General features: G+C 43.0%; 1 protein-coding gene across 4 annotated transcripts in view; it reads right to left on the reverse strand.

Moving 5' to 3' along the window:
- CYRIB (CYFIP related Rac1 interactor B) overlaps positions 1–24,554 on the reverse strand; it is a 67,655-nt gene that overhangs the window by 26,797 nt on the left and 16,304 nt on the right. Inside the window, exon 1 of one of the 4 annotated variants that reach the window (XM_083622273.1) lies at positions 20,836–21,106. The exons of 1 other annotated variant lie outside the window; for it this stretch is intronic. The gene's annotated coding sequence lies outside the window, so the exon portion shown is untranslated. Of the gene's footprint in view, positions 1–6,078; positions 6,156–20,268; positions 20,409–20,835; positions 21,107–24,554 lie in introns of those variants that run through there. 2 more of the 4 variants (XM_083622275.1, XM_083622276.1) reach the window with 2 other exon arrangements.

Genomic DNA, 24,554 nt, shown 5'->3' on the forward strand with positions numbered 1-24,554 from the left:
TCGGGTCTTAGTTGACTACATGTATACATCCCACACCACCAGTTCTTTTGACTGATTGTCAATTTTCTATACCAGGCCAAACTAGAAAGAATGGATAAAAATTTACAGAACAAAAAATTCTTAAGACAATTTTAAAAAGATATGCCAGAAAAATTTGCATTTCAGCATTCTCTAGCAGCTGAAACACCCTTTGCTTTTGAAGAACATTGCCAGCCATGCTGAAAACACTTTCACATGGCACACTTGTTCCTGGGATAGCTAAAAACCTCTTTGCAAGCGCCTTCAACATTGGGAAGGATGCCTCTTATGCCTTTCACCACATCAGAGAGAATTCATCAAAATTCACTCTTCGCATAGCCATATTAGTCTTGTAGCTCTCCTCCTGCTTTCAGTACAGACAATGGTGCTAATCCACCATTTGCCGGGCCCTCTTCTTCATCTAAATCAATTTTTTTGCCAACCTTTTTTTCTTTTAATGGAGTTGGCCAGGTATTTGGCTCTGTAGAAACAGCACAGAGACACAAACACAGAGAAGGAGCGAAGGGAGAAGGGAGATATAGAAATGAGGGAGACACAGACACACACACACACACAGAGAGAGAGAGAGAGAGAGGAGAAGGGAGGAAAGAATGAACTGTAAAACATTATGGATTTAGATTATTATGAAAAGAGAAGAAGATAGTAAAGTGAAGGAGTTAATTTTATTAGAAAGAAGATATTGGAGAACTGTTACAAGGTGATTCAATGAAACTCAGTTGGGGGGATTCGAGGAAGGCAGTTAACAATGAAAATTAAAGGGGGTCTTAGAAGTAATATGTGTTTATATTTTTGTTTCTTTTTTTAGTATTGTAATGTCTTTTTCTTTGTGTGTTTTGTATGTTATATCTGTTATAAATGTGGAAAATCAATAAAAAAAAATTGAAAAAAAAATAAGAAAGGAGAAGGGAGGAAAGAGGTTTAAACAACAGGGAAAGATTGTTTTTTTAAAAACAACAGGGCAGCAACATGGGGCTTTTGGTAGGCAAGGTGGGAAGGGCTTTCTGGTCTTGAGGGGGCCCTGGTGGGGTTTGGGTCTCTCAGGAGGAGCTGGGGTATCAGGAGGCACCCATGGGAGGGCCCTGCCAGCAGAGGCCAAAGAGAACAAAGGGGGGAAGGTGCTCCTAGCAAGAAATTCAGACTAGCATCTCTCTCAGCCACCAACCAGCCTGGTGCCTGCATTTAAAACAAGGAGCTTGTGGGTGTCTATACTACTTAGGAAAGTTCCCAGATAGGTTGCTTTCTTCAGCATCTGCTCTTGTGGTTCTCTGACCCCTACAAGAGGCAGGGGAGAGCTGAGAGGCGGCAGGAATCGCGAGAGAAGCAGTGGCTGGCTTCATGGTTTCCCCCACATCGTGATTTTTAACATAGCGCGCGTGGACATCGTGATTCGCAACACATCATATTGATACACCACCCAGCCCTACACTGGAGAAAAGGCCCGTTCTTGTGTAGTCACCCTCTGGACCTCTCATGAAAGGGGCGCATGAAGAAGGGCCTCAGATGATGATCACAGGGTCAGTTCATATGGGGAGTGGCGGTCCTTGAGATTTTAGTTTCATGCCTTAGCTTCAAAACATTACAACACTGCCTGGGCAGTGGCTATTTCCCAACAGGCTCCTCCCACAACACATTACTAACATCATGATGTGCTATGTAGATGGCTGCAAAAATAGGAAGAAAAAAAACCCCCTCACATTAATCAGTTTTCTCATCAAACTTGAAATGTGTGGCAGTTTCAAAGATGGCTTGGCGCAACATGCACTTTCTGAAAGTCGATTTTGTTGCCAGCTGTCTGGAAACTCCATACAAGATGGAATATCCTAGGATAGCACTGCACATGTATGTTAGCAATGAATGCATTTTAAATCAAAGAACAATCGACACCACAGAAACTCACTGGCTCACAAATCATTTTTCTTTAGCACCCCATTACGGAGACGAGATTTTTCCCTAACTAGTAAATTCGCCTAACTGCTTTGCAGATCAGCAAAATGGTCTATAGTCACACTTGATGTCATTCTATTACTTGAAGTTAAGCAAGATTGGTCTTGTACGTTACCTGGATGGAAAACTAACCAGGAACCATATGTTGACAACTCTTGAGTTCCTTGGAAGAAGATTGATGCAAATGACCAGGGGCCCACAAATATTGACTGACCTCTGTGGTCAATCATTATTCGTAACTGGTCACAAGTCTGCCCCCTTCCAAATTCTCCAGCACACATAAAGGACTTGGGGGAGGGGAGAGGTCAGTTTCCCATTCTGCACACACTCTAATAATGCCTTCAAAGAGTTGAGCACAAGAATTCAATTAATTCACACCAAATTTTGAAGGCAATTAGAATCAGATACTGTGGGTGGATGGGTGTTGCTGTCATAAAAACCCCCAGAAAAGCTTGGATGCCAAATGAAAAGGGGACACACACACACACACCCCAGACACCACTCCATCACAAGAACACAAGAGAAGATCTGCTGGATTAGCTAGCCCAAAGGCCCATCTAGTTCAGAATCCTGTTTTCACAGTGGCCAACATGATGCCTATGGGAAGCCCCAAGGCAGGATCTAAATGCAACAGTGTTCTCCCCTCTTGCGATTCCCAGCAGCTGGTATTCATAAGTTTTCTTCCTCTTTGTATGCATGAGATCATGAAGGGTGAGGTGTCACTCTCCCACTTAGTACAAAATAGAAGATTGCTCCCATAGAATTGTGCCTGACAAATTAGGCACGGGGAGGCATCTTGTCTTGAATGAAATGTTTTTAGAATGTTGGATTATTTGATTGTTGTTAGCCGCCCTGAGCCTGGCTTCGGCTGGGGAGGGCGGGATATAAATAAAATTTATTATTATTATTATTATTGTCATAATGGAATCAAGTCGATGGTTGCCAGAAGTTAATGATAATCAACAGCAGCCACATTTGCAGAAATCCACACTACTGTAAGAAAAAACTCACTTTCAGAAGGACACAAAGATAAAACTTTTTTCCTTTAAAGATGAGTACTTTAAAGGAACCTAAAAAAATTAGAGGAAGTAACAAGGAAAGTAAATGAAACCACTGCAGTGGATTATGTGCAAGACTTGCTGTATTGCTTAACTGCAAACCAGTTCAATTGCTCTTTGGCACACCTGCAAAATGTAAGAGCTCTTTCCTATAGTCTGAATACTGAGTCAGCATCAGAACTTTAAAGGAGCACTAAAAATGCTTTCCAAGTAGAATTTGGTCTTGGACAACTCAAGCAAGAAATATCAAGATAGGAAAATGAGAGGCCTCTCAATCAAAGTAAACCCTGTCATATTTAGAAAACCACAGATGCTGCCCTGGGAAAGTTGATGAAGGATGTGTTAAGACCCACAGCTTCGTGCATGATCAACTACAGAAGAAAAGAATTGCACAAGGAAATGGTACGGGGACTTTGTCTGCACAACCCTTATTTTCCACCTCACATCCATTTATCTTTCAATTTTCAAAGTTAAAATATACTAGTCATCACAAACAAAAATATACATTTTACGTAATAATGTTTGAGTCCCCCTGACTGGCTGACCCACTGAGGTATCAAAATTGTCAGGACACCCTTCATAAGGGAGGAAAAAACTGAGATTTGTAGTATGTAGTATCCAAGACATCCCGTTTCCTAAAAATGAAATATGTTTTCTTCTAGCAAACTGCTGCCTTCCTTATAATAGCTACCAACTCTCCTCAAAGAACAAGCCTGGCCACACATGCGGTGGAATGCAAGGGTGTGGAGTTTTCCCTTTATACAGCCATCGATGAGAGATGGAAATTTTGGAGGCAGGAAGAATACACAGAGTAAATGCAGCCTTATATTCTGCAACCACATTCCTGAATGCCACTGCAAATACTCTACCTCCTCCCTAGCGTGTTCCAATTTTAGACTAACACTCTCACTGAAAGTGCATCCCGCGTCCAATACCTTCTCCTGTAAGCTTTGTTTGATCGGGTTTCCATTTTGCTGTAAAGTGACAATGGTGTACTAAGATTCCTTTCCCACTTTTGAATATAACAGTCAATATTTCAACAACTCTATATTTCTACCAATTAATAGCACATTGATAAAACGTAATGGAAACCCACTTTATATTTTTATTGCCACTGACTGATTGTGCCTGAAACAACAAACCCCTGGTACTTGTCACCCAGTGTGTCTGGCATGCAGTTTTCTCCAAATCCAGGCTCATGGTTTATTATCAACAAATCTTGGTAACTGCTTGTGGTTTGCTTGGAGATTCTTGGTTTGGATGACATGACAAGCCACACAAACCCGATGCTGGCAAATCCTAGGTTAAGACAAGGAAACAGATAGCCCAACAGAATATGACAAGCTTCAACAGCCAATATATTCTATGTCGGGCCTGGAAGACAAGGTTTGGTGCACCTAATGAGCCAGCCCTGTATCTCAGAACAGCAGTATTTAAATTTCCATGCATGCATTCATATGTGCACAAAAATCTCTGCGGTTTCCTCTTCCGACTAGAATGCCTTGTGCTGCGTCAAATGCCCTTCTGGCAGGTCTCTAACTTTGAGAAGCTGGTTTTTGAGAGACACAAAGGCTGTGGTAGGAAGTGGCACAGTGTGCAGCTATTTGGATTCCAGATGGCTTCATGTGTTTGGTTTAAGCTACCTACCATTGATGGACAGCAGGCAACAGACTTATTCCTCTTACTAAACTATTGCTTTGTAGCTTTGCTTCCAGGGGCCATCGCTAGGTAAAAAGCCAGCTATGGAGAAAGCCAAGCAATAGTCTGTGGTGCACTCAGGTAAATAATAACAGCAATGAGATGAAATCACAGTATGAAAAATAATAATATAATCCATCATGATACTGGACTAATAATGATCACAGGACAGGCCCTCGTGATTTCATTCTATCCAAGACCCACAAGAGAATATCATAAATATGGTGAGCAATGGAAAATTATATAGAAATACCAGTATGAATCACAAACTGAGGTGGATCTTGAAATGTTAAGAACACGCTATCCTTTCTTTCTCTCATGCACATACATTGCCTCCAGTCAACTGTGAAAAGCTAAGCGTAGCAAAACCATGCTGTTCTACGTAGTAGAAAACTAGTCGGCACGGAAAAAGATACTACCCTTCAGCGTCAGCATATCCCAGCATTTTTAAGAGTGCACTCACCATACATACAGTCTCACAGTTCATTAAACAACAGCAACTGCAGCTTGCACTTTGTTTGACCGCATCTCTGGATAATAGGTTCTTTGGTGACAAGTCCACATGCTTAAGAACCAAAACATGCAAACAACACAAAACAAAGGACTCAAAGATCAATGAAAAGTGAAGCCCAAGGCTAATTTGCTTAGGCTTACAGGCAAGCATTAGCATTCCAAAATTCCCCATTTCATTTATATATTGAAAGGCATTTATAAACAACTTGATATTTTAAAAAATCTCTAAGCAGCATATAATATAAAAAAGCAATCAGTATCATTAAAACAAATAGAAACCTAAAACCAGCAGAACAGTAATATAAAAGTGTGGGAAAGCATATAAAAGCAAATAAAGCAAGGCCCAGCCACGAGGGTCAAGGGACAGCCTGAGGAAAAAGACACATTTTTACAATATATCTATACAATGACCCTTGGGGTTCCTTCCAACTCTAAGATTCTATTATCCAAAGCGATTGATGCTTGCCGTTTCATGTAAATTTTGAGACGAAAGCACACATGCGCACGTTTCTAAACTTCATGTTGCACAGAGGATTAAAAGTAGGATGCTACAAATACTAACGGATCAAGCACAAAGAGGAAATAAAACGCCACTTAACTAGTTCGCAACCGTTACAATGTACAAACCAAGATTCCAAGATCTCCCAAGCTCTGCCTCATGTGTTGTATTGAGGCTAACCTTTCTAGAATAAGAACACCCTGAAAGTGTGATGTCTTTTCAGTTACAAGCTAGGCCAATCACACAACTGAAAGAAACAAGTTGGCTGCAAGAGCAGATCGTAAGGTATTTTCAATATGGCTTGCAGGGCTGGGAAAGGTTACCTACCGCTGCACTAAACAACCATCTTGAACACTGCTGGCAAGTGAAAGATTTTGGTCCTGTAAGCAACAAGCTATGTTCAGAAGCAACTGCACACCGCAACAGGCTTGTCACAAGTTCTGCCTGCATTCAGTTAATGTTTCCTTCCTTCTACTGGGTTGAGTCACATCCTCCAGTTTGTTTCCCTTTTTTAAAAGCAACTAGGCTACGTTAAGAGGCAAGGGCTGCAATTCTGCATACATTTATATGGGAGATGGCCGCTTCCTCGCTGCTTCATGTGTGTTACCACAACTATCACTGCACTATTCCAAAAGACAAGACTCGTATTATTATCATCCCTGTAATAGAGAAATCTTGATTTCATGACTGAAAATTGAACTGCACCTTCCGGCGCACAGCTCATGCTCTTTATCAGTGTCCTACAACGGCTTTCCAGACTGCCGCTAACTATTGTTGCCCCAGGCACGCTAAAAAAAACTCCCAGGAGAGAAAAAGCCCATTCCTGATTCAGTGGGTTTAACTGAATGTTGCCCTGACCACTGGCCATGCTTTCTGGGACTGAGGAGAGTTGCAGCCCAAAACATCAGAAGGGCACCAGGCTGGGAAAGGCTGGCATAGGAGAACATGACTAAAAGCTTACAGTGGAGGATAAAGTTTCTACACGTCCCAAAAGATTCACCAAACAAACATTGGAGCCTTCTGTAATGTCTTCCTGCATTGCTAAAAAGTGGGGTGGGGGGTGAGGAGACAGTCACAGCTACAATTTTAACTTAAATTGCCACACAGCTTTGCACAGAAATATAAATTATGATAATCAGGATCACCCAGCGTTAGAGAGAGAACACAGCATCGACACAAATGATCATTTTAAAAGACTTTGCAACATTCTCTTTTTAGCCAAACTGGTTTCTTATTAGTGTGCTTTGTATGAGGAAGTGAGAATTGTGTGCTCATTTCTTCAAACAAATCCTATTTTTAAGGGCTATACTCAGACACTCTTCTATGAAGTGCTATATTAAATGTTCCATTTTTAGAAGAGTATAATTGGGAAGCAAACTGGCATTCTGATCATATTCATCTGCGTACTTCCCGTTAAAGAAAGAACGGGGGAATTTTGTTCATACAAGAATTTGAATGGTAAGCAAGCTCAGTCATCATTAAACAGGGTAGGCAACTGGAAGGTACTCAAGTCTGCCAAGCCCTATCCTAGAGGGGGGAGGCCAGAACTAGATGTGGGCCTGGGGAGGATTACAGGTGTACTGGAAACCCAGCCAAAATGCCATCCATCCTTGGGACTCAAATGGTTAAATTTGAAAGGGGATAAGAGAGGTCACTTCCATTCAGCTTCAAAGAAAATGCCACCCCAAAGAGGCACCCCTCCCACAAGGATGCTCCTGGGAGCTCCATGCTCTTCCATTTTTCTCTGTATCACTAGAAAAGACCGAAGGCTGCCCTGCTGGGCTCACAAAATTCATTCATTCAATTTGCCCCTTCACCTGCTCCTCCCCCTTTTCTGGTTCTTGGCACACTGCTTACAATTCTGACCCCAATAATGGGAAAGCAATTTGCTTCGCCTGCCAAACTCTTTGTACAAATACTCAGCTTTCTCAAACGATGGTGAAAAAAAATTCCTAAGTAGTCGCTGAATCCACAATCCATAGACAGTGCCGTGTATACTCTTCACTACAAAATAATGGTGATGATCAAGATTTGCTCCAAAAAGCACCCTGAATACTGCACCTTGTACAAAATATGTACCTTCAGCAATTGTGCATAATTTCTCATTTTGCATACATTATTCTGCTGTTGTTAGTTATGTGAGAGAGACAAAGAACTATGCAGGGCATAAAAGCCCCATTCCAGACCACTGGGAATCGAGCTAGTTCCCTGGTTTGTAAGATTTTGATAGGCATTGCCTACAAACTTTTAAGCATATCTTTTGCAGTCCAAATGGGCAGACACATGGTTTTTAGTGGGGGCTATCTGTGAACTGAATACTGCACATATTTCTATTTTGTGCTTTTTCAGTGCTCCCACAGAATAACAGTTCAGCACAGAGATACACATGCATGCCTGTGCACAGTCCAATCCCAGATGAAAAGCGATGACAGCTTGCAATTTGGCAAGGCGGCTGAAGGAAAGGCATTCTGTATCTGCTTTCTGGGAAGGCTGGGCGAAGAAGAAGTAACAGCATATAAACTTCTTGGGTCAGAATTACGAACCCACCTTCCACCATGCTGAAAGAAATGCAACTCCAACTGTGAATTTAATGAAACCGTATAGATTTAGTATAGAATTCATGATGAATACCTTCCATAGTATATATTCTTTTGATGTGAAAATGAAACTGGCCTTAGCAATTCAGCCTCTACTATTCATGGAAGCTCCTTGAATTGGATGAAGACAATGCATTAATGAACAGAAAGAAAAAAGTGAGATACTCTGGATACAGTTGACAGGATGGAGAGTCCCATCTATATCACTCATGCTTGTAAGAGATGCCCCATCCAGCTCAATGGAGAGTCCATTCCAAAGAAGCATTCCTCTGTATATGTGAACTGCTTCCTGTGAATCTCAAGAAGTGAGCATGCACACAAAAGCTCATACCAATAACAAACTTAGTTGGTCTCTAAGGTGCTACTGGAAGGAATTTTTTTTATTTTGCTTCCTTCCAACAAAGGAAATAGGGGAAGCCAGGTGGAGATTCATTAGGCATGGTTAAGCGTCCGTTTTGGCTTCCTAGCAAAAAGAACAAATATGAAATGCAGTGACCTGGAACTCTCACCCCTCCCAGAGTCCACTGGCCTGTTGAAATACCTGTTTAAGGAACCATCTCTTAGTTTTGGAATTCCCAAACTCACCTGCCATTTCCCTTCTACTCCCTTTCTTTCCATTTCTTAAGATTGTAACTGTGCAAATGTTATATGCGGCACATTGCTACTCCAAGCATTCTATAGAAGACCTACAGAAATACTAAGTAACAGAGATTCATTTATTTTTCTGTTCAAGTCTTGGCATGAGAATCACTGTCAGGTGGGGCTGCAGCTGACAAAAAGGATGGTAAAACCCTATAGCCTCTTTCAGAAGTCTACTGTTTCTACAGAATTCAAAGGGAAATAAATTTGCTTAAGCGTGACAGGCTTCTCTTTTACTCCTAATGCCAACTACACCCACCTTGTGCCCAGTGTGGTGTTTTAACATGCACATTTTAATCCCCCTCTCAAACAAGTTATACTACCTTTCCTTGCATTTTATAGTTTTAAAAAACCCCCACAGAAAATTCACCCAAAGTATCAAAGAAGTGGAAGTTGCACAGAACCCTCACCAAGAATCTACGCGCAACACTTTAAAAGAGTGGCACCTGAGGAACTACTCAACTTCTACAGATCCCCAGTCCACTAACAGGAAGAAGAGAGTCTTCTTCACACAAGCAGTTTTGGAATCTACAACCAAAAGATGTGGCAGCCATCACCAGCAAACATGGGTTTGAAAATAGGTATTTCTATTGAAGGATAGGCTTATTAGCCATGGCAGGTAAATAGAACCGACATGTTCAGAGCGTACTTGAATGTTGGATGCTGGTGGCAAACAGAACATGATCACTTGTGAGCTGCTTGTGAGCTCCCAGAAACTGGCCACTGCTGGAAAAAGAATGCTGGTATTGATGGACTTTGGTCCAATTCAGCAAGGCCATTTTAAGCACCATCAATACCTTCCGCAATTTGGAAAAAAGCAGAATTTTCTCCAGTTCCGGTGGCGATTCCATTGCATGTAACTTTATTTCTGACTACGCTGAGCTCTCTAAAAGGAAGCACACAGCAGTTTACATAGGTTCTAATGCAGACTCCCACCCGGGCAACTTCAAAGGCCAGAACTACCTTGATTCATTCACTTAGATTTCTACCCTCTTCTGGGCCAGTTATCTAATAATTTTATTTCAGAATTGATGTTGAGCTTTAATAATGTCCTGGTGTCAAAAGTCAGCCCTCATGGCTAGGTAGATGTCAGCCTAACAATTTTGCAGACGCATCAAAAGCTTGTTTATGGCAGTTTAAATGCTAGCTATACCAAACAACCAAGTTGCCAAGCTTGTTCTCTCTTTGCACTGTATGATGATAATCACTATCAGTTTTAATCCATTCAATTACATTTGTTAAATGGGAACAAATAATCCTGTTTTCTGACTCTTGATAAAAAATTGAAATATGTCAAAATTCATTGTGTTCCCTTGTAATTTACTGTATAAATGGAATCTTTTATAAATACAATTCTTCCTCATTGGAAATACTCCTATATTTAGGATGTTCGCCCTGCTAATCATATCCACAAGGCCATGCTGCACAAATTTAGCCTTAATGCTGGTTTCCAACCACCAATTGCCTACACCTGCTGAAAACCCACAGCAGGGAGGGCATGTCTTTCAGAACGAAGTCCCTGCTGTTACTTCAGTGTGCCTTCCAACACAGCAAGGCTATGAAGTTATAAAATCTGCCTGGAATAGTTGTGGGAGGGAAACCTTTGCCAAAGAGTGTGGGAGTCTTGCCAGCATTTGCTGTAGAGTTTAAACTTCAATTTTAAGAGGGGGAAATAATACTGTACCAGCAGCTTTCAAATGATTTAATAAAAGGATATTTACATAACAAGAGTAACTTCACTCTGATCTAGGAGGTCCCTACATACGGAAGATCCCACAAAAGCAGTAGCATCTCTGGAACTTAATTCAAGCACTGATAGGTTGCTGACAGAAAGAGAGAGAAAAAGGACAAAGGAAGCCGCTTTAGATCAGGTTGTATCATTGGTCCAGCTACCTTAGTAATGTCTATATTGCCTGTGTTCATTAAGTTATGGTTTGTTTTTAACCACGGTTTCTCTAACAAACCACAAGTCAGTTCACAGACAAGCAAACAAACAGAGGCTTCACACTGTAGTTTGTTGGCAGAAAGCAAACTACGGGTAGTGTACAGGCTTGGGTTCATAGATTCAAATAAATCATAGTTAGACTAAACAAACCAAGACTTAGTATTATGTGAAAACCATGCCACTGACTGGCAATATCTCTCCAGGGTTTCAGGTTGGCATCTTTCCCAGTCCTGCCTGGATATGCCAGGGATTGGACCTTGGAACAAAGAAGGGTTGTCGTTTAGCTTGGATGACATTTTTTTTTAAAGCTTCAGACAAACTCATGGACAAATTACTATCAGTAATTATTTGCCATGATAGATATATGGAGCTTACATATACTTGGGCAGTATTCTGCTGAATACCAGGTAGTAGAGAACAGACAATAGGGGAAAGCTCCCTCTACTTTATAATAATAATAATAATTTTTTATTTATACCCCGCCCTCCCCAGCCAAGGCTGGGCTCAGAGCGGCTTCTGTTCTGCTTCTGAGCTCTCAGAGGTTTCTGATTGGCCCTGACTAGATTAGGTATGACCAAGCAAAGCAATCTGCAAATTCCTAAATTGCGGTACTTGTTCTCCAGAAATTCCATAAGGACACTGAACCAGGTTTCTGGACCAGGCTCATGATGATGGTGATACATCTCATGTACTGAAGGTTGTTTCGCCACCCCCCAATAAATCATTGGACTCACTTGATGAACGCAACCAAGTGAGATGGATGCAGGTAGAACCAAGGGAAGTAGCATTGCTTTTGCCAGAATTTTACTAGCATTTTAAAGATTAAAAATCAAGAAGGCAGTGGTTTGTTTGAAAGACTCAGTGCCGTTTTAAAGAATGAGACAAGGCATACTAAACTTTGCCTCTGGGTGACTCCAGCTGGCTGCAAGATGCAGCTGACAAGGCATGGTCTCTGCTGCAACAGCAGTTTGGTAGCCAACCTTTTTACTGTAACTGTTATCCACATTAAGAGAGAGAGATACAGAGAAATGTGAAGGGTTTGTTGCCTTCTAGCTCACAGTAGCTTTCCATGAGACTGAAGTCCACCCTTTCTTTAAAATCATCTGTTCTTGCTAGCAGCAAGCAAACTGCTCTTCTCAAACAGAAGCAACACGCTGAGCATCTCCTCACTCAGCACACTAATGTGCCCTTATGTCTGACCTGAATGACGAACTGCTATGCCATAACCAGCTCAGCACTGAGGCTTCAGACTAAAGATCACAGACATTACCAACAGGACTGGAAAATTCCAATTCCTAGGCATCAGAATAAAAGTGCATAGTCACCTGTTACCCACAACTTTTGTAGCTACAATTTGTATAGTACTTTAGAAAGTATGATGTGTTTCCCACACAAAACAACTTTAGTAACCCTTAGAAGCCTACTCCAACCCTTAAGCTGGGTGAGCATTATTATCCCAAATTGTTGCCTGGGAGCAGAAGGATGATTGTCTAAGGCAACCTAACCCATCCCACGAAACTCACCAGATTTGTATCTGCAAATTTCTACCTGTTTTCTGGCCATGTTACTCATTGCCAGAGCAACTGAACTTCAATTTAGAACCTAGGCTTTTTGTTGATTTGTTAGGCTAGGCAGTGGTGTCCAAACTTTTTTCAAAGAGGGCCAGATTTGATGAAGTGGAGGGCCGTAAGGGTCAATCAACAGGCCAGCCAAAGTTGTTGACTTTTTAAAGGATTGAAGTAGTTGTTGGGCTTTTTTATGATTTTACCCCAAAGTTGTTTCTTTGGGATTGAAGTTGTCGAGGGTTTTTTTGGATTTTACCCCAGGAAATAAACTGCCACAGGGGCCAGATTAAACCGACCAGCAGGCCAGATTAGGCCCCAAAAACAGACTTTGGACATGCCTGGGCTAAGGAGTCAAATTAAGTGTTCATGGCCAAGCCAAGCAGCCATCAGAAACTGATTCAGAGAATGCTGCAATGTACTAGACTTGTTTATGTTTAAATATGAGCTACTCCGCATAAATTCAAATATTTCAACACTAACCATGTTGATGAAGCACAGACATGCAAAGCAGGTAGGTTGTTTCAGATGGCTGGCACTCTATCTCACACTAATAGTAACCAGGCTGGGATGAGGAGCTGTGATGCAGCTTCGGCCACATACACAAGGAGAACAAAAGGGAAGTTGGACTGTGCTTTCACAGTGCAGGCCACAGCATATTTAAACAGACTTTGACTGCAAGAGAACATCCTGTGGTATTTCATGGTTGATAAGGAGAAATAAAATCTTCAGGGCTCATTTTATAATTGCTGGAAATGTTTTGATCCCATGGGGCCAATTTTACACGCCTAAGGTGGAAGAGCCTTTGTTAAAGTAAGTTCTTTAAATGTTTTGAAGGCTATTTATAAAATGGCATGAGTAAAGACTGTTGTTAGATCATGAAGTTATTCCATTCAGCTGCTAGGACAACATAATTAATGAAGAAAAAAAAGAACTTGACCAAAAGTCCACTTCTTGTAAAAAAAAGAAAAGAAAAAAGGGGGGGAAAGGATATTAGAAATCATAAAAACAACTAGAATGGATACAAAAATGCAGTGTTGCCATACTAGTGAAAATGATCACCTTAATTTATACTTGAGGACAACTTGGCAAACAGTGGCAATGCATCTGATTAAAGGGGCTTGAGCCCCCAAAACTTTTTCTTACAAGAGATTTCCAAATCTTTAAGGCACCACAAAACTCTGATGTTTCTGATAGTAATCATTTTTTAAAGATTTCGACCTTAAGGAAATGAAAATTCTGGAGACTGCTTAGTCATTCATTTTTGGCTTCATAAGCATCACACCATGCAAAAATAAAAATCTGTTAAGATGTAAAGGTAAAACTTAACTTGTCCACGCTACTTTATATAAAAGGTAAAGGTAAAGGTGTTGGAGGAGATTCTTGAGTCCCATGGACTGCAAGAAGATCAAACCTCTCCATTCTGAAGGAAATCAGCCCTGAGTGCTCACTGGAAGGACAGATCCTGAAGCTGAGGCTCCAATACTTTGGTCACCTCATGAGAAGAGAAGACTCCCTGGAAAAGACCCTGATGTTGGGAAAGATGGAGGGCACAAGGAGAAGGGGATGAGATGGCTGGACGGTGTTCTTGAAGATACCAGCATGAGTTTGCCCAAACTGTGGGAGGCAGTCAAAGACAGGAGTGCCTGGCATGCTCTGGTCCATGGGGTCACGAAGAGTCGGACACGACTAAACGACTAAACAACAACAACAACAAAAGGTAAAGGACCCCTGGATGGTTAAATCCAGTCAAAGGTGACTATGGGGTGCAGCGCTCATCTCGCTTTTCAGGCCAAGGGAGCCAGAGTTTGTCCCCAGACAGCTTTTCTGGTCATGTGGCCAGCATGACTAAACTGATTCTGGAGCAACAGGACTGTGATGAGTGCCAGAGCGCACGGAAACACCATTTACCTTCCCGCCGCAGCAGTACCTATTTATCTACTCATGCTGGTATGCTTTCAAACTGCTAGACTGGCAGGAGCTGGGACAAAGCAATGGGAGCTTACCCCACACCGCAGATTCAAACTGCCAACCTTCTGACTGGCAAGCCCAAGAGGCTCAGTGGTTTAGACCACAGCACCACCCACAGCCCTGCTGCTTTATATGAGGAAAGGGGGTGTGTGAAATCTAGAAAAACAGACAGGCACAAACATGATGGTATCAGCAACTTTTTTTTAAAAAAAAGACACAGAAGTACATTACATCAGGAGATGACTGAGCAGGGGGTGGGGGAGGAAATCAGAAACTTTCTGCTGATATCCTGAAGTGTGTTTGTGAGGAGCAAGTGTTTCCTCATTTGTGAAGTGGGACACTAGTGGGACGCTAATATGTTTTATCGCTGTAACCGGAGAATGCAAGGGAGGCAGAACTGTGACTTAAATGAAGGAAGTAAAAGTAATTTCACTTTCAAATCCCCTTTGTGCAGCCAGTAAAACCAAAATAAGTGAACGCCAATAATGTTATGTGGATATGTTTTCACTGTTGACAGTGGTAATTATTCAGGACTGGTCTATCCACACAGGAGAATCAGATTAATAAAATCCCTTAATCATCAATGGGTTTTGCCTTTAATTTATTGTGGATTCTGAATAACCCGCTGTTTACCTAAGAGATTACCATTTGGAGACTTGACGGGGTTTTGCTGCAAGATAACCGCATGGCCCTACAAACCAAATCATCAGCAGCTCAAATCAGGGCAGTTAATAAATGAAAGTTCAAGATGGACTTCTGTCCTGAAGCTTATCACGTTTACATTGGGAATATGTCTCCCTTGTTTTGGTAGAACTCACTTCCAAATACTTGGGCTACAGAAGGGCCATGGAGCTATGCAAGAGACAACCAAATTGTTTCTTCTGGAACCAGCAACAACATTTCTTAGCAAAAAGCTTTATTGCACATAGAAGCAATCCAGCCAGATGGGCAGGGTACAAATCTATTATTATTATTATTATTATTATTATTATTATTATTATTTACACAGGGCAAGCCACATTTCTAGCAAATCATGTCAGCAGCGTAGGAAATCTTTATTGGGCTGCCACTTGTGACAGGGAATTTGGACTACTTACTGGACAGAAGAATCCGAACACTTAGCATGCACACTGACAGGCATGGTCACTTGGAGTTTTTCCCCCCAGATGCCATTACGTCTTTTTTATATATAACTTATTTATTTGATTTTACAAATTAAAATTTACATTCATAACCAGAAATAAAGAGAAATACACAAAGATTCCCCCAAATCTTTGGACTTCCCTCCACCTCTCCACAGGTTCCATTACTAATCCTTTTCCTCTGCATATTTTAAGTCACTCCATTTTTAAAAATACTCCACTATATCCATCATTCTTGTTACATTACAAGTGTTTTTAAAATCCTGCCAAAGAGTTCAACTGCTTACAGTGGTCTCCTAGATAAACTACAAATTTCCCCCATTCTTTATTTAAATTTTGGTCCTCTTGGTTTCTGATTTTCCCAGTCAATTTCGCCATCTCTGCATAGTCCATCAGCTTGGTCTGCCATTCTTCTCTGGTAGGGACTTTGTCTTCCTTCCATCTCTGGGCTAAGAGATGTAGGAGGTTCTTACATGCCATAGATAACCAGGTGTATTTACATTTACAGAAAAGGTAAAATTATACTCAGCTGGTGCAATCAGCTCCTTTTACTCTCTGCAGGCACAGACAACACAGTGCTGTAACACTGACAAAAATTTTCAAAGACCCTGATGCAGAAATTTAAGCAGCTTGCAGCAGAAATAGCATACTGTGCTTGAGGAATTAAGTTAACTAACACTTCAAGCTAAGGAGAGCAGTTCCTGAGCAGCAGTGGAGTCAGGTTCCTTTGCATCTTTAATGGAGTATGCAATTACATGCCATCTTGTCTTGCAATAGAGTTAAACTGCTGAGAACATCCATACATTTTTAGGGCTGAACAGATCATCCACATCCCCTGCGGAATTTGAAAGCAGTATCCATTTAAAGACCGAGGGCTACTGCAAAAAAGCTCCTGGAGACTGAATTGGCCTTAACTGCGAGGTATAAAAGCTATATGAATTACCTCCAATATGACTGTGGTCTCCTGAGCAGCAAGCAACATAAATATGTGATAAAATAAAATGAACAGCTTACTCAAGTTCTGCTGCTTACTAGTTATCATCATTTACATTTTCACCGTCTCTCTTACATTCTTCACAATTTTTGCTCCTCCCTAATCATATCCCCATTTCAGCAATGGAAGAGAAATGAGGGCAAAATTGAATTATTTGCTGGCAAATCAATTCTGAGTTAATGATTCAGCAGGGATCTGTTCCCAGGTCTCACAGGTAGAAGCCCAATGTTGAAAAAACAAAGTGTCCAGAAGATAAAAATATATAATAATGTACTAACATTTTAATGTGGCATTCATTATGATGAAGCGTAGGGGGGTTGATTAGCTGTGGTTGGGCGGTCAGAGGGGCTTCTGGGTTGCTACTGGATCAGCTGCTGTGATCCTGCTTAGGTGCTCACATAATAAAGCTTAATAACATAGGCAGTCAGGACACAACAAAGACAGACTAAGCCTAGGAAAGGAAAAGGCAGGAGTTAGAAAAATGTAGGCTATGGAGGTTCCTAGGAAAGGTTGTTGAAACAAGGGAATGGTCCAAACCAATACAAAGAGGACAAGACCAAAGGGAGGGTGGGACAGTCAGAGAGGGGAACAGCAAGGCACCAGGAGTTTGCACATAGAAATAAAATATTAAAGCCAGGTTTTTAGAAATCCTCTATTAAATGTCTTTGAACAGAAGTGGGCAACTCCACTTCATGACACTAACACAACTTTGTGAAGCGAAGCTGAGTTTCACCGGAAAACACAGCAACTTAACATATCAATGTAAGCTGAAAGAACTGCGGAAGAGTTCATTTTAACTAATCATGGGTCCCTCTTTTAATACCCATGCTAGTTCTTCATTGGTCTTCTTGTAAAACTTCAAACCCCTAGATCTCCAAATCTTCACCTCTGCCTAATTCACTTTCTCCACCTTGCCAACCAATTAGCCCCCATACTGTGTCCTATCCTCTCACACCTGCCTTTGTGCTATGTTCTCCTCCTGCATCTGGCAACACACTGGCTTTTCTACCTTCAAATAACTATTCTTACTATGTCTGCAAAGTCTCCCTCCTACCAGTTCACCACCCCTTGCCTCACTTTATCCTCTCCTGCTCTCTGGACAAAGATCAGATACAGACCACAAAATTAACAGCTACCTCTGGTACACATCAAAAAGCAATAGGTGAACTAAATACTTTCCCCAAAGTACCATGGACTGTCTGATCAGGTGGTCTGTAGAGCTGCTGCACTAGTCAGGACATAGGAAAACCACTCCTAGGAAGGCTTACTGTTACAAAGTTGTGTTTTTCTGCTAAGAGCAACTTTTTAATAGTCTCTGTATGCCAGAAAATTAAAAATTGGTAAGAAAGAATACACCACAATTAAAACCAATCAGATAATATGTTGAAACCATATGCAGGCTTTTGCAATTGAAGAAGGCCCTCTGCCCAGGTCTCAACAGCTTCATGAAGTTAAGAAGAAGGAATCAGGTTTGAAAAGAGCCATTTGTCTGACTGCCTGTGCTGAATAAACATTACCTTTGTATATCAGAATGGATATTGGGGGTGGGGGATTCTACTTCTTTCAGGCCATCTATTTTGACACTTGGAACCCACCCTTCCTTGCAAAGCTTGGACTCCTAGCAGTCTTAAAATGATGAAAGTTAATCTGCCATGGGACTAAGATATGGGAAACCCTTTCAAGGGCAGGAGGCTGAGTTGCATTACTTTCAGATCATCTCTGTCCTGTGGCTCCACGTATCTTATTAGCTTCTTTCAAAACAGTACAGAAGTAATGAATTCGTATTAGCTCTTCACTGTTGGCAAAATGAAATCTGGACTTTTCTGTTATCAAGACAGTTAACCATATATTTATTATTTTTTTGTGAAATATTTCTTCAGAGTGGCCACAAGAGGTTGAACGCAGAAAGAGCAAAAAGTAATTAGAAAACTGAAGTAGTTCATATGGGAAGAAAGCAATGCATTCGCTCAATTCTGTTTGTGGGAAGTAGGCACCAAAAGAAGAGAATGAATTCAGAAGCCACAGGTAGGAAACACAGAATCCTAAGTGGATGGGAAAGAGTTAAGTTTCAAGAAAGGCCTCTCTAGACAAAACAACAGAAAAGCTTAACAGAGATAACAAGCAGACCCAGAAAGCATTACTGAAGTCTAGATGTAAGTGACAACTTGAATTTCTATTTTAAAGGCATCATTTAAAATGGTAATACAGTACAAAGTTAGATGCTTGTACTACATGGGGGATACTAACATGAGTTTGACCAAACTGTGGGAGACAGTGGAAGACAGGAGTGCCTGGTGTGCTCTGGTCCATGGGGTCACAGAGACTTGGACACAACTAAACAACTACTACATGGGGGGATCAATATCACTGGCATTCAATTTTTAGATACTTCTATGTGCTCAAGCTGTGCACCCAGGTTTTTCTGAGCTCTCTTTACAATATAATTAGTGAATTACTTTTATTATACAGGTAGTGCCTATGTAAGAGCATAGGAATATCCTTTCTGGATCAGACAAGCAGTCTACCAAGTCTACCACTCTCAATAATACTAGCCAGCTGCCTCTCCCAAGGATGTGGAAAGAGCCGCTCCCTGTTTGCACTCATCCTCTGACAGAATTATACAACCCCTAATAGCTACTGGTAAAGCTATCTAATCTTCTTCTTTAATAGCCTTCTAAGCTAGTAGTCATAAAATCATGTGGCAATTAATAGAGGGCACAAGGTGAGGCATTTCAGAGTCCTAGATTCTTAACAACACTGAACAGCCAGCTGCTGGCATAAAACTGGGGTTAAAGTACTGGGGTGAAGACAGATGTATTGCGACCATTGATTTCTAACAACACATTCCAGTATGCAAAATGCTTTATCATTTCTGGCTGATTTATCTTCATGACAGGTGTGGCAGGGTAGAAGCAGGAGAGGGGTTGAAAGTCAGATCCACCTACAGTTATCGGAGGAAGGGAAGGGAATCAAATGAAATACAGACAGGCCACACAACTACAAGAGACAGGGAAAGAAGGAGAAAACAACTTGAATTTTGGGAGAAAAAAGTACATACTGTCGCCTTAATCTATGCAAAGGAGCGTGTGGGGTTTTAGAGGGAGGTAAGAAATTGTTTTGCATTGGAAAATAGGGAGAATGCAGAGGGCAAATAGGATCAGATCTACCTGGAGGGAGGGAGCATGCAGTCAAAGCATGTCTACTTTGACGTAATCTCCAATTTATTCAATGGGACTTGTTTGCTAGTAAACTGATAAGGGGTTACATCCTAATAGTAACAGGAGGAGAGGAGGAGAAATGATATGGAGAAGGAGGAAGTGTATAGGGACCTTAGGAAAATGAGAGGGGGGGGTCTATGCAGTTATCCTAAATAGATAATATAAGAAGACTAGGAGGAAGGGTTCTGTCCAAAGTTAGGGAATGGGCAGGCTGTTATTATCATTACATTATTATCATTATTATTATTATTATTATTATTATTATTATTATAGATTTGTATACCGCCCAATACCTGCAGGTCTCAGGGTGGTTCACAGGAGGAAATCATGATACAGAAACACTAAATACATAATCAAAAGGAAAATGAAAACAACCCAATAACACCCCCCCAAAAAAACCCCCACATTTTAAAAGAGCATTGGATGTCACATTCCAGTTATGCACTTGCCTCCTTTATCTTTCAGATCCTCTGACACAAACCCAGGTAACCATCATTTTTAAAAAGCCATCGGGGGAGAAGGCTGGGCTTCCAAGACTCTCTTTCTTCTGCAGAGGTTCTACTAACTTATTCCAGTATCCTCCATTAGAAGGGAATCTATGAACGCTTGATAAATGTCCCCCCCTCCCCGCCAAGGGATGTAGTAACGCAGAAAGCGCGTAGGAGAAAATCAGGGATTGGAAGTGGGGGGGGGGGAGGAAAAGGAAGAGGAGCGGAGCCACGAGGCGGAAAAAAAAATCCGAAACAGACCCACGTGGAAAGCGAGAGGGCGGGAGAGGGGCGAGGAGGCGGTTTCCATGGAGACAGAGGAAGAGGCGCGCGATCGGCGCAGGGAGGGAAGGTGGGCGGGGCCAGCCGACGCAGCGTTCCCTGAGAAGCGAGCCAATCAGGAGCGAGCGCAGCTCACACACTGAGGGGGGTGGCGGTTGGTTGCGCGCGGCGGGGGGGGGGCCGGTTGTGAGGGAAGGGTTCCCCCCCCTTCCTCCCCCCTCCCCACGGTTAACGGATGATACTCACCGCGCTGCCCCCCTCCCCCGAAGCTGAGGGGAGGGACCGATGTGGGGCGGCGGCGGTAGCAGCAGCGCCCGCAGGGACCAGGCTGAGGAGGCTGCTGGGGAGACGACAACCGCCGCCGGGCGTGCGTCACGCGCGTGCGCGCGCCCCCCCCGCCCACTCCGCGCAGTGACCCGGATGTACCGGGCTAGGCAGGGCGGGCTCGCTGTGGAGGCGGCGGCAGCAACGGGTCGCCGGCGGCGGCCGACGCTACTGCGCATGCTCACTCGGCGCGGCAACCTAAAACATAAAAAAGAAACGCGCCCGCAGGTGATCTTTATGTTTCTCGGCTCGAGCGGGCGGGCGGGATTAGTCCCTCTAACCCGTTTTTTCTTAAAAGCGGTTAAATCTCGGGATGATTTCGGGAAGGAATCGCGTGGGGCTTTCCACACACACCCCGCAACACCTGATTAAAACGGAGAGGATTTGAACGATATGGTTAAAATTAATAATATTTAATATTATGCACTGCCTAAAGAACAGCTTGGTGGTGCTGTGGGTGAAACCTCAGCGCCTAGGACTTGCCGATCGCATGGTCGGCGGTTCGAATCCCCGCGGCGGGGTGAGCTCCCGTCGTTCGGTCCCAGCTCCTGCCCACCTAGCAGTTCGAAAGCACCCTTAAGTGCAAGTAGATAAATAGGTACCGCTTTATAGCGGGAAGGTAAACGGCGTTCCGTGTGCTGCTCTGGTGCCGGTTCGCCAGAGCAGCTTCGTCACCCTGGCCACGTGACCCGGAAGTGTCTCCGGACAGCGCTGGCTCCCGGCCTCTTAAGTGAGATGGGCGCACAACCCTAGAGTCGGACACGACTGGCCCGTATGGGCAGGGGTACCTTTACCTTTAAAGAACAGCTAATTTTTTTCAAAAAAAAATATTTTAAAAAAATCCATTGAAACATTAATAGAATTAAAACTGTGCGTGTGGGTAAATCTTTGTATCTTTGGAAAAGGTGGAAAAACCAAACAAAAAAACTTCACTCTCTGAGGATATTTGCATGCCAGGCAAATGTCCCCAGCTAGACCCCTTGCCTGCTTCTTCTGGGCAGCTGTCCATCCACTTGAAGATGCAAGACTAACCCCAACAAGTAATAATAATAATAATTTTTCCCCAGCCACTCTGGGCGGCTTCCAACAAAATATTAAAATACAGCAATGCATCAAACATTAAAAGCTTCCCTAAACAGGGCTGCCTTCAGATGTCTTCTAGAAGTCTGGTAGTTGTTGTTCTCTTTGACATCTGATGGGAGGACATTCCACAGGGCGGGTGCCACCACCGAGAAGGCCCTCTGCCTGGTTCCCTGTAACTTGACTTCTCGCAGCGAGGGAACCGCCAGAAGGCCCTTGGCGCTGGACCTCAGTGTCCAGGCAGAACGATGGAGGTGGAAAGCTCCTTCAGATATACTGGACCGAGGCCGTTTAGGGCTTTAAAGGTCAACACCAACTTTGAATTGTGCTCGGAAACATACTGGGAGCCAGTGTAGGTCTTTCAAGGGGCTAGTCCTCACTGAGGAGGTGAACTGGGGCTAAGGGCTGGATGCTTTGGAGTGGTGGAATCCCCAAACATAGAAGATGGGGGAGGGGGTGAGAGAGAGAGATAGGTGAAAACTACATCCCTTCCCACAGGCTTGCCCACTTGGCAAAACTTAAAACAGCCTTCTCCTCTCCCAAACAGCTTTTCATTTAATCACATGGCACCAGGGCTCTATTCCACACATCTGCATGTTGGGTACAGTATTAAGCAGCCTATGGTTTTAGCCCAAGGATAGGGTGGCCCTCTGGATATTATTGGATTCCCATCATCCCTGACCATCAGCCATGCTGGTTAGTGGGTCACGAGTTTCCCATTCTGTTATAAAAGCACCACATGAGAGGGTGTCATAGAATAAGTGACAGTACTTACTTCTCTGCCTCGTCTATGAATAAGTTCAGTTATCTCCATCCGTTGTGCCACACTGATTTGCTGCTGTTTTTATTACGTCTCGTGATTTTATTGTGGCTTTATTTGTATTTTGATACTTCGCCGCCCACCCTTGGACCTTTTGGTGAATAATAAATCTCAAGAATACATAATAAATCAGGGCATCATTGGCTGATTTAGGATTGCCACGTCCCTGCTGTTTCTTTGACAGGTGAGCTTGGCGGAAAATCAAACAGGTGATGTCTTCAACGCCAGGCTGAGCTTTGCTTCACCTGTTCCATTTCTACCTGCCCTGCTACTGATAACGGCACAGGAGCTCTGGCATGGAGGAGTCAAACTGTGGCAACCCACCGCTGGCATCTCAAGCAGCTCCTGCAGTTTGTTTAGTCGTGTCCAACTCTTTGTGACCCCATGGACCACAGCACGCCAGGCACTCCTGTCTTCCACTGCCTCCCGCAGTTTGGTCAAACTCATGCTGGTAGCTTCGAGAACACTGTCCAACCATCTCATCCTCTGTCGTCCCCTTCTCCTTGTGCCCTCCATCTTTCCCAACATCAGGATCTTTTCCTTCTCATGAGGTGGCCAAAGTATTGGAGTCTCAGCTTCACAATCTGTCCTTCCAGTGAGCACTCAGGGCTGATTTCCTTCAGAATGGATAGGTTTGATCTTCTTGCAGTCCATGGGACTCTCAAGAGTCGCCTCCAGCACCATAATTCAAAAGCATCAATTCTTCGGCAATCAGCCTTCTTTATGGTCCAGCTCTCACTTCCATACATCACTACTGGGAAAACCATAGCTTTAACTATACGGACCTTTGTTGGCAAGGTGATGTCTCTGCTTTTTAAGATGCTTTCTAGGTTTGTGTCTCCTGTAGTTAATAACTTGCAAATCCCAAATGGCTGGTGCAGTATCGCACCAATGCCAGACGATAATAGTTTCACTGACCCAGCAACCTCATTATCTTCAGACGGGGAGATTTCTCTGGGTGCAGCACGAAGAAAGCTTGTAGTTCTACAATTTTCAATCAGAAAGATGCCCCCGGCTCAAACTGCATATTTGATATTTCCGACCTGAATTCACCAACGGTACTTGGAAACGGGGTCAGGGAGAGAGGAGGCCCAGGCACCAATTGCAATACATCACTGTAACCCACCCTCCAACTGAAAAGCAGTTAAAAGGCACAGGCAGGGACCTAGCGACCCTCCAAATGTTAGATTCCAATTCCCATCAGCCCCAAACAGCATGTCAAACAACAAGGAATGATGAGAACTGTAGTCCAACAATATCTGGAGGGCCACAGGCTTCGTACCACTGGCTTAAGGAACAGCAACCAGGAGCACCGCAAAAATAAACACGGCATAAGGACAATATTATGTGTGCGCATGTGGGAGGCTGATCCATATTTTCTACAGAGCCACCAGAACCACGTAACACTGGTCCTGAGAGATCTGCATTGGCTTCCAGTACGTTTCTGAGCACAATTCAAAGTGTTCGTGCTGACCTTTAAAGCCCTAAACAGCCTCGATCCTCTATACCTAAAGGAGCGTCTCCACTCCCATCGTCCAGCCCAGACACTGAGATCCAGCACCGAGGGCCTTCTGGCGGTTCCCTCATTGTGAGAAGTGAGGTTACAGGGAACCAGACAGAGGGCCTTCTTGGTAGTGGCGCCCGCCCACCCTTCAGATGTGAAGGAAATAAGCAGCTATCTTATCTTTAAAAGACATCTGAAGGCAGCCCTGTTTAAGGAAGTTTTTAATATTTAATGCTG

This window comes from Podarcis filfolensis (assembly GCF_964270895.1).
Source record: "Podarcis filfolensis genome assembly, chromosome: 7".
In the NCBI taxonomy this organism is placed as follows: Eukaryota; Metazoa; Chordata; class Lepidosauria; order Squamata; family Lacertidae; genus Podarcis; species Podarcis filfolensis.